Source organism: Cryptomeria japonica, chromosome 6 (assembly GCF_030272615.1).
Source record: "Cryptomeria japonica chromosome 6, Sugi_1.0, whole genome shotgun sequence".
Classification (NCBI taxonomy): Eukaryota; Viridiplantae; Streptophyta; class Pinopsida; order Cupressales; family Cupressaceae; genus Cryptomeria; species Cryptomeria japonica.
In genome coordinates this window covers 215,951,343-215,968,141 of record NC_081410.1, presented here as the reverse complement: position 1 = coordinate 215,968,141, position 16,799 = coordinate 215,951,343, and positions in this window count along the sequence as shown.

The following is a 16,799-nucleotide window of genomic DNA, read 5'->3' as shown; positions in this document are numbered from 1 at the left end:
GAGTTTTGATGCCATCAAACTAATATAATTCTGAGTTTTTCCTGCAATTCTAGAGTTTTGGTCTGTGGTACGATACTGTACAGATTGGGATCCATTCCCAATTATGTGAATTGGTTGGAGAGGGGAGTTACCTTTTTTTTGGATTTGATTTTAAGTTCTAGTTGTGTGTGTTTCTCTTGATATTCAACTTTTACTGCAGGTGCCCGAAAAACTAGGGTTTACCTTGGGCTTTTCCTCCTCCATGGCCATACCTTGCACTTTATCAATCTAAGACCCATGGGATTTGGTGAATGGAAAATATGGTCAGTTTATTCTAGGATTCCAAGAGTGTTTTGCAGAAGGATCAAGGGAGAGGTGTGTTTGGAGCGACCCTAGGTAGACATCTCTATGTGGCTACCTAGACCTTGAACAACAAATTTACCTTTGTGTGTAATTGGCGATGATTCCAGGAGCGTAACCCTAGAATCCCCTATGGTTTATGGTTCCCTACATGCCCATGGGATTGTAATTGGCTGGTTCATCCAACTGAGTATAGTTTCTTCACAAAAGAGGCCTAATTAGCCCTTTAGGACAATCAACATCCTACCGGAAAAGACCTTTATTTTCTAGACCCTGACCCTTCCTTTTGGGGATTTGTGTAACTTCAAAAAGGGTGTTTGAATCCATAATTTTTTTTCCAAGGTGTTTGGAAAAGTTTGAACCTAAGGACTCTTTACCTGCTAAATAGGGCTACAAGCAACTAGGCCTAATTGGGTGAGTTTCTTAAGGAATGGGCATGAATCCTTACAACTAGTGCTTTGTATCACCTTGGGAAGTCTTGTATGACCCAAAAATGGTATGCAAATTATTTTTTAACCCTTGGAGGTATCAAGAAATGTGTTGTAGAAAGATACCCCTGATTGAGTAGGCATGAGTCTTGAAGATGGTGAGAAGATTGAACTAATGTTGTAGAGCCTTGCCTTGATAGGATCCCATTCTTGTTTTGAGGGGTCAATGTCATACATTTTGAGGTGTTTGGTAGGTCATAAGGAGGGCATGCATCAAATGGTATCAGAGCTAGTAACTACTTTGGTAAGGAGATAGAGAATTGAGAGATGTCAGAGGGACAAGAAGAAGAGGTCCCTAGAGGACCAATCTTCAACATGGAATTGGCAAATATTGTGAGAGAGAGGGCCACTACTTGCAAGGCAATGTGGAGGGAGCTAGAGAGGTTGAGAGGAAGAGTAGATGGGAAGGAAGATGGAGGTACTGGTAGTGGTGATTAAGGGGATGAGGATGAGATCCCTATGCTGGAGGAAGAAGCGATTCCTCTTGACCGAGGCACTTCCTTAATACCCTCAAATCCATGGAGAGGAGAACCATGGAGCAGAAGATTGATTTGCCAACTTTCACTGGGAAAAAGGAACCAAATGATGTGATGGATTGGATAGACTCCATGTCTAGTTTCTTTTAGTGTGAAGACATTCTAGGACACCAGAAGGTGAAGATTGCTAAGTCCAAGTTGAAGGGAGAAGCCCTAACTTGGTGGAACTTTATCCAAGAGGAAAGAGAGAAGGACAACAAGCCCAAGATTGTTCCTTGGAAGAGGATGGTTGCCTTGATCAAAGAGGCCTATGTACCCAAAGACTATGAAATACAACTCCATAAGAGGAGATAAAATCTCAAGTAGAAGGAGATGGATGTGAACTCATACACTAAGGAGTTCCAAAGGCTATGGATGAAGTCTAAAACAAAAGAGGAAGAGAGTGAGAAATTTTCTCGGTACCTGAATGGACTAAGGTACAACATTCAAGAAGAATTGAACCTTCTTAGCTCGGACACCATTGGTAGATGCCATCAACTTGCTATCAAGATGGAAGAGAAGATCAAAAGGAGACAAGAGCAGGATAATAAAGGAAGAGGAAGACAACAAAGGGGTGGAAATTTTTTTTTCAGAAGTAAGGGAAATGGTTTTGGAAATCAAAGTGAAACCAATCAAGAAGGCACTAAAGGAGAGAGTAGTTCCAATAACAATGGAGGATATAATCAGAGAGGTAACTTCAGAGGAAGAAGACCAACATTTAGAGGGAGATCTCAAGGTAGAGGTCCAATCAGATGTTATAACTAAAATCAAGGACACATGGCCAATAGATGCTCGAATAAACCTACTAGTTCCATGGGAGAAAGGAGAAGTAACTTGATTTTAGAGGCTAACTGCCAAAGTGTGGCAAGTGCAAACACATACCAAAGTGTCAATACCCCTGATAGCTATGGCTACCCTGAAAGAGGTGAATCTTTGATGATTAGAATAATAGTAACTACTATGAAGATGTCTGATAGAGAACCCCCACAGAGGAAGTCTCTATTCAAGACCACTTGCAAAGTGGGTGGAAAAGTCTACAAGTTCCTAATAGATTCTGGTTCAACTGAGAACTTTGTGTCTCTAGAGATGGTGGAGAAACTAAAGTTGAGGAGACTACCTCACACTTGCCCCTACAATGTTTCATGGCTCACACAAGGACAACAAGTTATTGTGGAAGAACAGGCTTGGGTGGAATTCCAGATTGGAACCTATAAAGATAGGTTGATGTTTGACATTGCAAATATGGATGCTTGTCATCTCCTATTTGGGAGACCATGGCAGTTTGATTTGAAGGTACAACATGATGGTGCTAGGAATACATATTCCATCACCAAAGATGATAAGGTGATTGAGTTGCTACCTTTAGTGGAGGATGAGGAGGAGACCAAACAAAAGGAGGCCAATGTGTTGGTGTTAGGAGGGAAGCAGTTCATGAGGAACATGGAAAATGAAGGCATGGTCTATTATGCCCTTATCCCTATGCCAACAGTTACAAAGGTGGAGAAGTCTGAGGATGAGAAAGAGGACAGATTGAGGTTGATTGACCCTACAATGCAGCAGCTACTAGACAAATACAAGGGTGTCATCTTTGATGGCATGCCAAGGTCACTACCTCCAATGAGGGACATGAACCATTGTATAGACCTTATACCTGGATCCACCTTGCCTAATAAAGCAGCATATAAGCTCACACTAGATCAGAATGTTGAGATGGAAAAATAGGTTGGAGAATTGTTGGAATCTGGATTGATTGGCAAAAGTTTGAGCCCATGTGCAGTCCATGTAGTCTTGGCACCCAAAAAGGAAGGCACTTGGAGGATTTGCATCGACTCAAGAGATATCAACAAGATTACTATCAGGTATAGGTTTCCAATGCCTAGGATTAAATATTTGTTAGATTGTTTGGGAGGTGCTAGATATTTTACAAAAGTTGACTTAAAGAGTGGCTATCATCAAATTAGGATTAGGCCGGGAGATGAATTGAAGACTACCTTTAAAAAAAATGAGGGTTTGTATGAGTGGAAAGTCATACCCTTTGGCTTATCCAATGCACCTAGTACCTTTATGAGGTTAATGAATGAAGTCTTGAGGGATTTTATAGGGAAATTTGTTATAGTCTACCTAGATGACATTCTAGTTTTCAGTCAAACCAAAGGAGAACATCTAAAACATGTAGACCTGGTCCTAAGAAGATTGTATGGAGAACAATTAATGATCAACTTGGAAAAGTGTTTCTTTATGCAGGAAGAGATCATTTACTTGGGATTTGTAATCTCATATGGTGAATTGAAAATGGATCAAGAAAAGGTGAATACCATATTGTCTTGGCCTACACCTAGGACAATGAATGATGTTAGAAGTTTCCATGGCTCAGCTACCTTCTATAGGAAGTTTATAAGAGGCTTTATCCATATTTGTGCCCCTATGCTTGATACCATAAAGGGAGGACAAAAGTGCAGGTTTAGTTGGACAGAAGAAGCAGATAACTCTTTTGAAACATTGAAGAGAAAAGTTGTTGAGCAGCTGGTCCTTGCCCTACCTGATTTCAATAAGATCTTCCAAGTAGAGTGTGATGCTAGTCACATGGCTATTGGAGCAGTGCTCAGTCAAGAGGGAAGACCTATTTCTTTCTTTAGTGAGAAGTTGAATGAGGCAAAGAGGAGATATTCATCTTATGACCTAGAGATGTATATTATAGTCCAATCCTTGAAAAAGTGGAGACACTACTTGCTACCAAAAGAATTCATAGTTTTCACAGACAGTCAGGCCCTTAGCTTTATAAACAGTCAAGAAAAGTTGAATCACCAGCACATGAAGTGGGTAGAGACCCTACAAGCTTTCACTTTCATTCTTAAGCACAAGAAATAAGTCAAGAATAAGATGGCAGATGCTTTGAGCAGAAGATTCCTAACTATAAATCAAATTTAGTTGGAGAGTGTTGGCATAGACTCCTTGAAAGCCATGTATGAGGGTGATGAAGATTTTGGAGAGACCTATAAGGTATGTGATTCATTTGATGAATAGTTTCATGTTGAGTATTTTGAATTTTTTATTCAAATTGGATTGTTGTTTAAGGGTGCACAACTATGCATACCTAAATGCTCTATGAGATTGAATATAATTAAGGAGAAACATTGTGGAGCAATGGCAAGCCATTTTGGTCTTGACAAGACACTAGATTTGGTAAAGAGATGCTATTTTTGGCCAAAATTATAGGTAGATGTCAGGATATTTGTGGAAACATGTGTGATCTGCCAAAAGGAAAAAGGAAAGTCCACCAATGCAAGCTTATACCAGTCTTTACCCATACCTTCAAGACCATGGGAAAGCATAAGTATGGATTTTGTTTTAGGATTACCTAGGACAAGGAAAGGTTCTGATAGTGTTTTTGTAGTGGTGGATAGGTTTAGTAAGATGGCACATTTCTTGCCATGCAAAACCACTCATGATGCTTCTTATGTAGCAGACTTGTTCTTTAAGGAGATTGTCCAGATACATGGTTTGCCTTTGACTATAATCTCTGATAGGGATGTAAAATTTATTGGTCACTTCTAGAGGACCCTTTGGAAGAAGCTTGGCAGAAACTTATCCTTCTCCTCGGCCTACCATCCCCAAACGAATGGTCAAATTGAATTTGTAAACATATCACTAGGGAATCTGCTAAGGTGTTTGACTAGACAACATGGAGAAAGGTGGGATAGTATATTTTCTCAGGCAAAATTCTCCTACAATGATACAGTGAATAGGAGTACCGGTAAGTCACCTTTCCAGATTGTATATGGCATCCACCCAAGGGGTGTGATGGAGTTGAGAGAGATACCTCAAGGAGAAGCCATTAGTGCAGATGGAGAAACCTTTGCTATTGCCATAAAAGAAACCCATGACCAAGTTAAGACTCATCTTCAACAATCTACAGAGAGATATAAAGCTCATACTGACAAAAAGAAGGGAGATGTTTAGTTTGATGTGGGAGACTTGGTGTGGTTTCACTTGAAGAAGGAAAGACTTCCAAAAGGTAGATACACAACACTGATGCAAAGAAAGATTGGAACCTGCCAAATCTTGAAGAAATGTGGTCCAAATGCCTATGAACTTCAACTACCACCTAATCTTGGTTTGTCACCTATTTTTAATGTTTGTGACTTAACTCTTTATAAGTGTAGTGTTGGTGTAGGAGAAGACACAATTCAGGTTATTGCTCATGATGACATTCCCAAACATGAACCACCAAAGTTGCATAAGGTTCTAGACACTAAGGTTGCAAAGAGAACTAGGAGAAAAGTAGTCTGGATGACAGAGCAATAGATCAAAGATCATGGTGCAGAGTTGCAGACTCTCATCTCAAGTGGACTTGAGATTTCTTCTTCCAGGGAGTATGGTGCAGGAGCACCCCATCAAACCCTTCAAGATGATAAGTCAAACCCTGAGAAGGGAGGATAAGGCATTAAATATGTCTTTAGAATGTTTTGTATAGGTTTTCAATCATGCATTGTGTGTTTGTAATAATGAACCCCATCTTGTGAGCCAAACTCCTATTTTTGGCATTTCTATGAGCCAATTAGGACTTTTGGATAATAGGGGATCAAATGTGTTGGTTTTAGTGTTTTAAGATGTTTTAGGAGGGGTTAAACTTGACCCAAGGCATTAGGAGGCGAAAGATAACATTTTGACAACTTTTACAAAAGTTGTCAAAAGTTGTCATGAGCAACTTTTATGCACTTTTTGCATTTTGTTATTTGAAACTCCTCCAGCGGCTCTAACCTCTTGATTTTTGGTTTAGAGTAGTTGAGGAGTAGTTTATACACCTTGTGGATCCAATTCTCAAGGAATGATTTTTACGGAGAAGAGTTTTGATGCCATCAAACTAATAGAATTTTGAGCTTTTCCTGCAATTCTGGAGTTTTGGTCTGTGGTACGGTACTGTACAGATTGGGATCCATTCCCAATGATGTGAATTGGTTGGAGAGGAGATTTAAATTTTTTTTGTCTTTGATTTTAAGTTCTATTTGTGTGTGTTTCTACTAATATTCAACTTTCACTGTAGGTGCCCAGAAAACTAGGGTTTACCTTGGGTTTTTCCTCCTCCATGGCCATATCTTGCACTTTATCAATATGAGACCCATGGGATTTGGTGAAAGGAAACTATGAGTGTATTCTATTATTCCAAGAGTGCTTTGCAAGAGCAGCAAGGGAGAGGTGTGTTTGGAGCGACCAATGGGTAGACATCTCTATGTGGCTACCTAGACCTTGAACAACAAAGTTTCCTTTCTGTGTAATTGGCAATGATTCTAGGAATGTAACCCTCGAATCCCCTATATTTTATGGCTCTCTACATTCCCATGGGATTGTAATTGGCTGGTTCATTCAACTGAGTATAGTTGCTTCACAAAAGAGGCCTAATTAGCCCTTTAGGACAACCAACATCATGCCGAAAAAGACCTTTATTTTCCAGACCCTGACCCTTCCTTTTGGGGATTTGTGTAACTTCAAAAAGGGTGTTTGAATCCATAATTTTTTTTCTAGGGTTTTTGGGAAAGTTTGAACCTAAGGATTCTTTACCCGCTAAATAGGGCTATAAGCAACTAGGCCTAATTGGGTGAGTTTCTTAAGGAATGGGCATGAATCCTTACAACTGGTGCTTTGTCTAACCTTGGGAAGTCTTGTATGACCCAAAACCTATATGAAAATGATTTGTAACCCTTGGAGGTATCAAGAAATGTGTTGTAGCAAGATAACCCTGATTGAGTAGGCGTGAGTCTTGAAGATGGTGAGAAGATTGAACTAATGTTGTAGAGCCTTGCCTTGATAGGATCCCATTATTGTTTTGAGGGGTCAGTGTCATACATTTTGAGGTGTTGGGTAGGTCACAAGGAGGGCTCTGCATCACTTTGGTGCATAAAAGGATTCATTTTCAATTTTTTTTTGCAAAGGATAAAAAGAACCTCATCTTTATTTTTGTGCAAGGCAAAAGGGAAATTTTCACTTATAGACTTTACTTTTGTTGACCAATTTATTTTCACTTTCTTAGATATAAATTCATTTCTATGAAGAGTTCAAATCAACACCATGCATTTTGGAGCAAAATCTCCAAGTAGAAGTTAGCAAATAATTGCTTTAAAGGATAAAAAGAACTTGTTTACTTTGTCTCGAAAGTGGAAGGTATATGCTCTCCCCTTAACTAGGTGATCCAAAATCCAAACCACTCTTATGCTTTATTTGTTTCAAGCATTTAAATTCTTTAGCAAACCCACCCTCCTAAGTTGCTCTTAGAGTGCCATTAATGGCTGATGAGAGGGGAATGACCTAAGTGGGAAATGGCTTTATTGCCAAGTGTTCCAACCCACTATAATCAAATGTGGAGGTTGACAAAAGTCCTCTTCAATAGTTTTGCTCAGTGATTAGCCTTCCCCCAGTATCTTTAAGATATGTAAAGCCTTTGTTCTAAAGGTTGGGAAGCCTCCCAAGGGAGTTTATCACTGAAGACCGAACAAAAGCCTGATTAAAAACCTTAGCACAAGAAACTTTGAGCTGACCCTGTATCCAAACATTTTCAACATCATAGTGCAAGGGTGGGGAAGAATCCACCCCCAAGATCACTCACCATATATCTCCCAAGATTTCTACTCAATTGTGAAGCAATTCACTTTGAGTTAATTTCTGGAAAAAGGCAAAAAAATGGGCGCCCGCTAGGGGGTGACACGGTTGTTTGAGCCGACGAAGTATCAAGACTAGTGGGCTATGATGTTGTTAATGACCCTTGAGTAAAGAGTCTACTAGATTTGTATTACTTGTTATCTAAACCGGTGAAAACATCGGGGATTTGAACACATCCTCATAGAACATACACTACTTGTCTAGCATAGGCAAAATTTGTTATCTCTTTCATGTCGTGTTTGCAATTTATTTTTTTCTAGAAAATCATCCATCCAAAACATAAGTGTTAAAAATCTAAAAATGGTTGATGCAAAGAAATGAGGGAAGCTTAGTGCGTAGGAGCAACTTCCTACCACATGTCAATCATTTTGTAGCACATTTCAACCAAAGCATAGTGCTCTCAGCAATCATATTAGCACATAACCAGTATCACACTAGTAAAACTTTCAATGGTGCTTTTCAGCACCAGTCTAGTGCATGTAAACATAATCTTAGCACATCAGAGACATACCTTAGCACTTTCAACGTAGCACGTAATCTGGACATATTAGTGCATGACTTTTCCAACCAAGTCAATTTCAAACAATCTGAGTCATCACATAGGAGAGGTAGCTTAGCACATAGAGAACCTTTTGTGGTGCATCTGGAACATTTGTTAGCGCATCTAGTCTCTGTCTTAGCGCATATTAAAAAAAAAGAAAAATAGAGAGAAAATTAGGCCTTTTAGGAAAATTTCATTAGTAGTCTTAAACACCCTTTCAAGTCCTTTAGCAAACTCAGCAGTCAAAATCCAAATCCAATTATCAAAGAAAACAATTCCAAAATCAACAAGGCATCCTTAGAGAAAAAAATTTGAATCTTAAACTAGCTCGAGATAAGATTTCATCCAATAAAATCAGATAGTATCATAACAGTGATCAAAGTTCCACCATCCAACGGATTTCTATCAAAACAACATACAAAGTTTAAATCTTAAGTTGTCAAATCAAGTTTTTATATCAGGAGACTTTTATCCATATCATTTAACACACTTTGTCATGGAGGTGAATCTAACTAAACCTCTACTTGATAAAGTAAGCTTGAGTTTTTCAAATGAAGTATCCAAATCCAACATCAACATCAACATTGATCATTCATGTATGACCACTCCTCATATTTTGAGAAGAACAAGTCTTCATCACAAAACTAATTTGAAGAAGAGACAACCTAGTTCTAAGGCACTTGCAAGAAGGAATAAATTTCTCTATATCAATTGCTAACTCTTTGCATCACATTGCACATTCTTGCGTCACATGCAATTGTATATCCAAGGCAAAACAAATGAGTTTGACAAGGAACATTTAAGAAGTAGAGATTATATTCTGAAAGAGGCATTCAACCAATGCCTAAATTGTGGAGGAAGGATCAACCCTTCTTTATTCCCACAATTCTATATCATATATAACGAAGCTCAACCTAAACCGCCAACACCACCTAGAACTCCCATAGAAGACGAAGAACTTATCATGGTAGAAATTTACTAAATGCCCACTATCACTCGATCTCAGAGAAACAAACAAAGAGAATCACAACCAAAATCAAGTATGGGTCATAGATTATCCAACCCTTTTAATGAATATGCCAATATGGGCGAAACAGAGATCACTGAGGAACTTCTCCAAGAGTATCAAGAAAACCCATCATTTCAAAGGCTCATGGAAAGACATTGAATCAAACAAAAAAAATATCTACTCATGCTAACTAGCAAAAGAGTTATACTTCCTGAAGATTTCGATACCAAAAATTTAAGGAATGTAGACGAAAGAATTCTTAGAACAAGGTCTAGAAATTATGCCTATTAAGACCAACAAAGAGAAAAAGAAACACATGACTAGGAAAACACACGTGAACAAGACAACACCCATGAACACAACCATGCCCGCAATTGAGACAGTCTTAATGAGAGAGAGAAATCTCTCCTTCAAAGTACAAATGCACCAATGATCGCTCTTACACAAAAAATCCAAATGTTGCAAAGTCAAATGCAAGACATGCAATAAGGAACCACGGTGCGATACTCCTTTGACAAGATCCATCCTTATCCTTTTGACAGGAGTTTGAAAATGGTACCTTTTCCCCCAAATTCATATATACCAAAGTGTGACAAGTACAATGGGAAAAGTGATCCTCGTGATCACATTCGGGAATTTTGTACCATAAGCCTAGAGTTTTCTCATGATGACACTTACTTAATGAGACTATTCCCAAGAAGTTTGGGAGGGCAAACAATGGAGTGGTTGTCTAAACTCACACCTCCCATCAGATCATTTGATGAGTTGGTAAAAAAATTTATCACACAATACTCCTATAATATTCAACACACAATCACCATGTTGGATGTATGTAACACAAAACAAAAAATAAATGAAACATTCATGGTGTTTCTTCAGCAGTGGAGATGCATGGTTTCGAGATATTCTCGAGATGTGCCTAAAAAAGGAAATGATGGAGATCTTTATCGATAATATAAATAGTGAGATGATTTATCAACTCAAACTCCAATGCATACCATATTTTTCCAAGTTGATATAAAATGGAATCCAAGTGGAGGAAGCCTGCATCAAGAAAGGAACATTGAAATTCTTGAAGGAAGGATTCAACTCGTCAAACACTAACCCCTTTAACAATCCAAACAACAATAATACTTTAGACAAATATAGATTTTGGACAAGGAACAAAAAAGTTGTTAATGATGGGGTAGTTGAAGCTAATAATGTGAAGTCCAAACAACCAGTGTTGGCCTTATCAGGTAACCCACCATCTAACAAAAATAAAAAAAAGTGTTAATCAAGGTACTAACACCAACAAAAACCAATCAAGGACCTTCAATTTCAAACACCAACAAAAACCAAGACAACAACACCAACAACAATAACCAAGGAAACAACACTAACCAAGAGAATAATGCAAACTAGAGAGGCAACACCAACACTTTCCCGAATAGACGCATCTACACACCATTGAAGAAAACCTTAGAATCAACATTTTGAGAACTCTTGGTGAACAAGATTATCAAATTGCCAGCCATAAACAACTTCGAATCCCAAGTCAAACCACCTTGGTGGAATGACTCACATTTCTATGATTTTCATCGAAATAAAGGACATCACACAAATGGTTGCATGAGGCTTACGAACATTGTTCAAGACATGATCGATAGAGGTGATTTGACAATTGATGGTCTCAAAACAAATGGTGACCATGACACCTTTAAAAATCCTCTTCCAAATTATAATAAGGGAGGAGCTTCATCATCAAATGATGTCAGAGGAGCTCGTATAAATCACTTGTACAATAACACCATCAATCACATATCAACAGATGACAACCAAGTAAATGTCATAAAAATCAAGGACAAGAAAGAAAATACATCGATCAATGTGACAACCAAAGCTCAAAAATATGTCTTGAAAGGGCATACATCAACATCCACAACTATCCCCAAGACTCAATATAATTTGGTTGATCAACTGTGGAGAACTCCTACTCAAATATCTATACTTGAGTTACTCAAAATCTCGCCAAAACACAAGGACATCTTAGAGAAAGCACTTGTCAAAACAAACGTTCGTAAAAATCTGGGCATTGATAGGTTCCAATCCATGGTGGCTCATATGACAGGGCCTCATAACCTTACCTTTTCCAAACATGATGATGTCTCATTGAACCATCCGCATAACACTCCTCTCCATATCAAAGTTCTGGTCTATAAACATCAAGTTAAAAGAGTGTTAATAAATGGAGGAGCTGGTCTCAATATCTGTACTTTAAAGCTTATTTGTGCATTGGGCTTCTCTGAGAAGTCTATTGATCCAAACAAGAAGATCACCATCAAGGCTTATGATGATGAAGAAAGGTCATCCAAAGGAACAGTGATACTACCTATTCAGGTAGGACCAATACAAAAGGACACTATGTGCCAAGTATTAGACATAGACTTAACATACAATATTCTATTGGGTCCTCCTTGGATACACAAAATGCAAGAAGTGCCTTCGACATACCATCAGTGTATCAAGTTCTCATATAATGGACAGGAAATTTCTATATCTACCAATAATAAGCCTTTTCAACATTACAATTCTATGGGAGCAACTCAAGACAACCTCGTTCCACACAACAGGGAATCCCAAGCTTCCTTAGCATTCGATCATCATCAAGAAAAACTCAAGTCTTTATCCATAGACTTTAAACAAAAGATGAAAATCAAAGATCAAGGTATGGGGGAATACTCTTTTGAACCCATGTGTCTATCAAAATTGCCATCAATGCCAAAATCCTATGGACAACCTTTGGCATCAATACATCAAGCAACTCAACCCATCACCAAATTTGATGGAAAATTTATCCAATTGGGCACACTACTAAATGAATCAGAAGAGAAAGACATCCTTAGTTGGCTATACAAAGATGAAGAAGAGGTCAAAGCTACTACCCTAGAGGTGGCCATACCAACACAACAATATGGAAAAGGATTCTGGATCATGCAACAGATAGAATACAATGACAAAGGACCTATTGTTAGGATAACCGGTGGACAACTAAGAGGGGGGAGGGGGGGTGAATCAATTGTCAACAGATTATATTTTTCAAACCACTTTATAACTTTTGACCAAAGTACATAAACATTGAATACCGGAATAGTAGAAATAGATACTGGTAAGCAATAAAACTTAAGAATGAAACAAAGAATTAACACAATGCAACCATACCACATAGCACCATGATTTTTACATGGAAAACCCAGTAAAGGGAAAAACCACGGTGGGAAGCCTACCCACAGTCTAATAATACTTCTGCAAAAAATATGTGATACAATAAGGGGCCTACACATGTAGGAAGGCACACTTCCTAGAGTGTACTTCTCATTACAAAGATTCTCATTGACTACAGAGAGGTTATAACCACCTCAATATAATTGGACAACAATCTAGAAGAATGAACTACCACTGATATCATCTACCATGCCTGATTATAGTCTCAATTAAGCTCAATACCGGAGGCCTTTGACCTCTTACTTAAACCCAATTTGATCACCTATGATTGACCAAATCTCCTTCACATATGATATTTCATTCCATGACCACGACCATTGCCACCATGATCTATAATGATATCTTACATCAATTTATACAAACCCTAAGGCCTAAACCAATTAGGTTGGCCACCTAAAAGATATTACAATAAGATCATTACATACATCCATATTACATTGATATGCCATGTCATCTTTAGACCAAAATAACATTAACCAATCCATAAATCATCCTAGTAACATGTAGAGAACACGTTAACATGATACTGGTCCATAACCTAGATAGGTACCAGACCTAATCTTGGTGGACCATGCCAAAGCAATTTCACCAATCAATCGAGGCACGATCAAGGGTCACCTTCAGCATCCTGAATTCCATCTAGAAGCCGCACCAACACCACTTATGCATCATTTTAAAGATTCTTAGTAAAAGCTCTGCCAGTAAAACCTTAAGCCCTTACCAGTAACACTAGTTCTTCTGCCAATAACCAGTCCTAACAACTAGTATTGACATCAATGACCAAACGTCAATGCAACACATAATCAATTCCATCATATTGCCAACAATCTCCCCCTTTGGCATTGATGAAACACTAGATGTGAAAAAGAAAACATCTAAGTGCCAAGAAGTACCAAAATTTTATTACAAGATATAACAATGAGAAACTGGAAAATCCCAATAACTCCCATTGAGGAGTGCAGTCCAATCTGAAACTGATCTGAATCCAATAATTTTTTTTTACATATAACTCCCCCCCTTTGACATCAATGCCAAAGATATGACCTAGTTATCAAAATTCTATGAATCTCAAAGCTAACTACTCCCCCTGAGTAGTAGCACCTCTACATCAATTCGAAGAAAAGGATAAAGTTGATGATGCATACCAAACTAATGCCAACCTACATCACTTAAGTCTCTACCGGAGGGGTAGATACCCCTAGCTCATCTCTCAAATATTCAAATGATTCCTTAGACAACATTGTGTGAATATATCTGCAATCTGCACTTTAGTGTTCACATAAACCAATTTGACTTCCTTTTCTTCCACCTTGTGCTTCAAAAAGTTATATTTTATTGAAATGTGGTTAGTCTTAGAGTGAAATACTGGATTCTTTGACATGTCAATAGCTGTAGAGTTATCACAATAGATAAATACCAGTTCACTACAATTTACCTTGATATACTTCAACATTTGCTTCATCCACAAGACTTGACTGCAATTAGTTGCTGTTGCAACATATTCAACTTCTACAATAGATAAAGAAATGCATGACTTTTTTTTGTTGATCCATGAAACCAATTTCTTTCAAAGAAAGAAAGCTCCACCAAAAGTGCTCTTCCTATCATCTGTATCTCCTGCCCAATCTAAATCTGCATATGCACATAAAGTGAAGTTATCATCTCTAGAATACCATAAGCCATATTCTGTTGTTCCTTGCAAATACCGGAATATCCTCTTTACTGCACATTGATGATTTTCTTTAGGGTTACTTTGGTATCTTGAAACAATACTTACTGCATTCATAATACTTGGTCTAGTCTAAGTTAGATATAACAAGCCACCAATCATAGACTTATACCTTGTCGAATTTACCAGTGCAGATGTGTCTTTGATAGATAATTTCTCACTTGTCACCATAGGAGTACTTATCGGTTTAGAATTATCCATACCAAAATTCTTCAACAATTCCCTTAGATACTTAGTTTGACAGAAAAAAATGCCTTTGTTAGTTTGAGTAATCTGCAAACCTAAGAAAAATTTCATCTCACCAATCATGGACATTTCAAATTCATTCTTCATATTATTAGAGAATTCCATGCACAATTTATCTTCACCTTCAAAAATGATATCATCAACAAACTTAAATAGTCAGAATATCATCATCAATGATCTTGTAATATAAATTACTGTCAGCACTGCCTTTAGTAAAACCAAGCTTCAAAAGATTTTTATCCAACCTTGCATACCAAGCTCTAGGAGCTTGTTTCAATCCATATAATGCTTTCCTTAACCTGCAAACCATATCTTTGTCATTTGTCCTTGAAAATCCATCAGGATGCTCAATGTGTGTCTCTTCCTTAAGTTCACCATTCAAAAATGCACATTTAACATCCATTTGATAGACCTCATAGTTCTTATATGCTGCATAGGCAAGAAATAGTCTAACAGATTCAATTCTAGCTACAGGTGCAAATGTCACACCATAATCAATTCCTTCCATTTGAGAATATCCTTTAAAAACTAATCTATCATTGTTTCTTACAAATTGACCATCCTCATTTAGTTTATTTCTAAAAACCCAATTAGTTCCAATAATATTCTTATTTTACGCGAGGGAACTAAAGTCCAAGTGTTATTCTTATCTATCTAATCTAATTCATCTTCCATAGCCTTTAACAAATGTTTATCTTTACAGGCTTCAATAATAGATGCCAATTCAATTTGAGAAATAAGACATACCTCTTCATTTGTCTATCTTCTTCTTGTCACAACTCCCCTGTTCCTATCTCCAATGATTTGATCTTGAGAATGATTTAACCTTACATACCTTGGTGTCTTTTGAACTTTAGGTTCACTATTTTGATCATCAGTCACACTTGAATTTTCTGATTGTACTGGTGTAACTGTCTCAATGTCTTGTAACAGTTGAGGTATTTTTGGTTTAGTTATGATCATTTCCACTACCGGTTCCCTGTCATATGATATAGATTGATCTTTGTATTTCTCATCCACTTTCACATTTGCACTCTTCATATTTTTCTGCAATCTTTTGTTATAACATCTATATGGTTTGCTCTGAATTGAATATCCAAGAAATATCCCTCTATCACATCTAGGATCAAACTTCCCAATTGAATCATCCCTTTTCATATAACATTTACTTCCCAAACTTCTAAAATATTTAATAGTAGGTGTATGTCCAAACCATAATTCATAAGGGGTCTTACCAGTTTCACCTTTGATATGAACCTTGTTGAATGTGTAGACTATTATACTCATTGCTTCTCTCTAGTAGATGTGAGGCAATTTGGCTTCCTTAATCATGGTTCTTGCTGCATCCAGAATAGTTCTATTCTTCCTTTCCACTACTCCATTCTACTGAGGAGTCTGGGGTGCATATAACTATCTCTTAATCCCATTTAATTCACATAAACTATTGAAATCATGAGAAGTTAACTCACCACCTTGATCTGATCTCAAACATTTGATTTTCAATCCAGTTTCTGTTTCCACCTTTTCTTTAAAGATCTTGAATTTCTCAAAAGCTTCAGACTTCTCCTTTAGAAAAGTCACCCATATCATTCTAGAATAATCATCAATTGTCAGCATATAGTATCTATCACCTTGAAAGCTTCTGGTCCTTGTTGGACCACACAAGTCAGTATGAATCAAATCAAGCACATCATTAGATTTATCATGTATGCTCTTAAAAGAAGTTCTAAATTGCTTTCCCAATTGATATTCCTTACATACCAGATTATGAGGCTTTATAATCTTAGGTATATCTCTAACCGCCTTTGTTGAACTGATCTTAACAATACAATCCAAATTAACATGACACAACCTCTTATTCCATAACCAACTCTCATCAATATGAGCAACGAAACATGTCTTATTACCAGTGTTAAAGTGAAAGATATTACCTCCAGTCTAAGTATCGGTTGCAATCTCCAAACCAGTTTTGTTAATGATTTTGCATTTTCTATCTTTGAACTAAAGTTGGAAT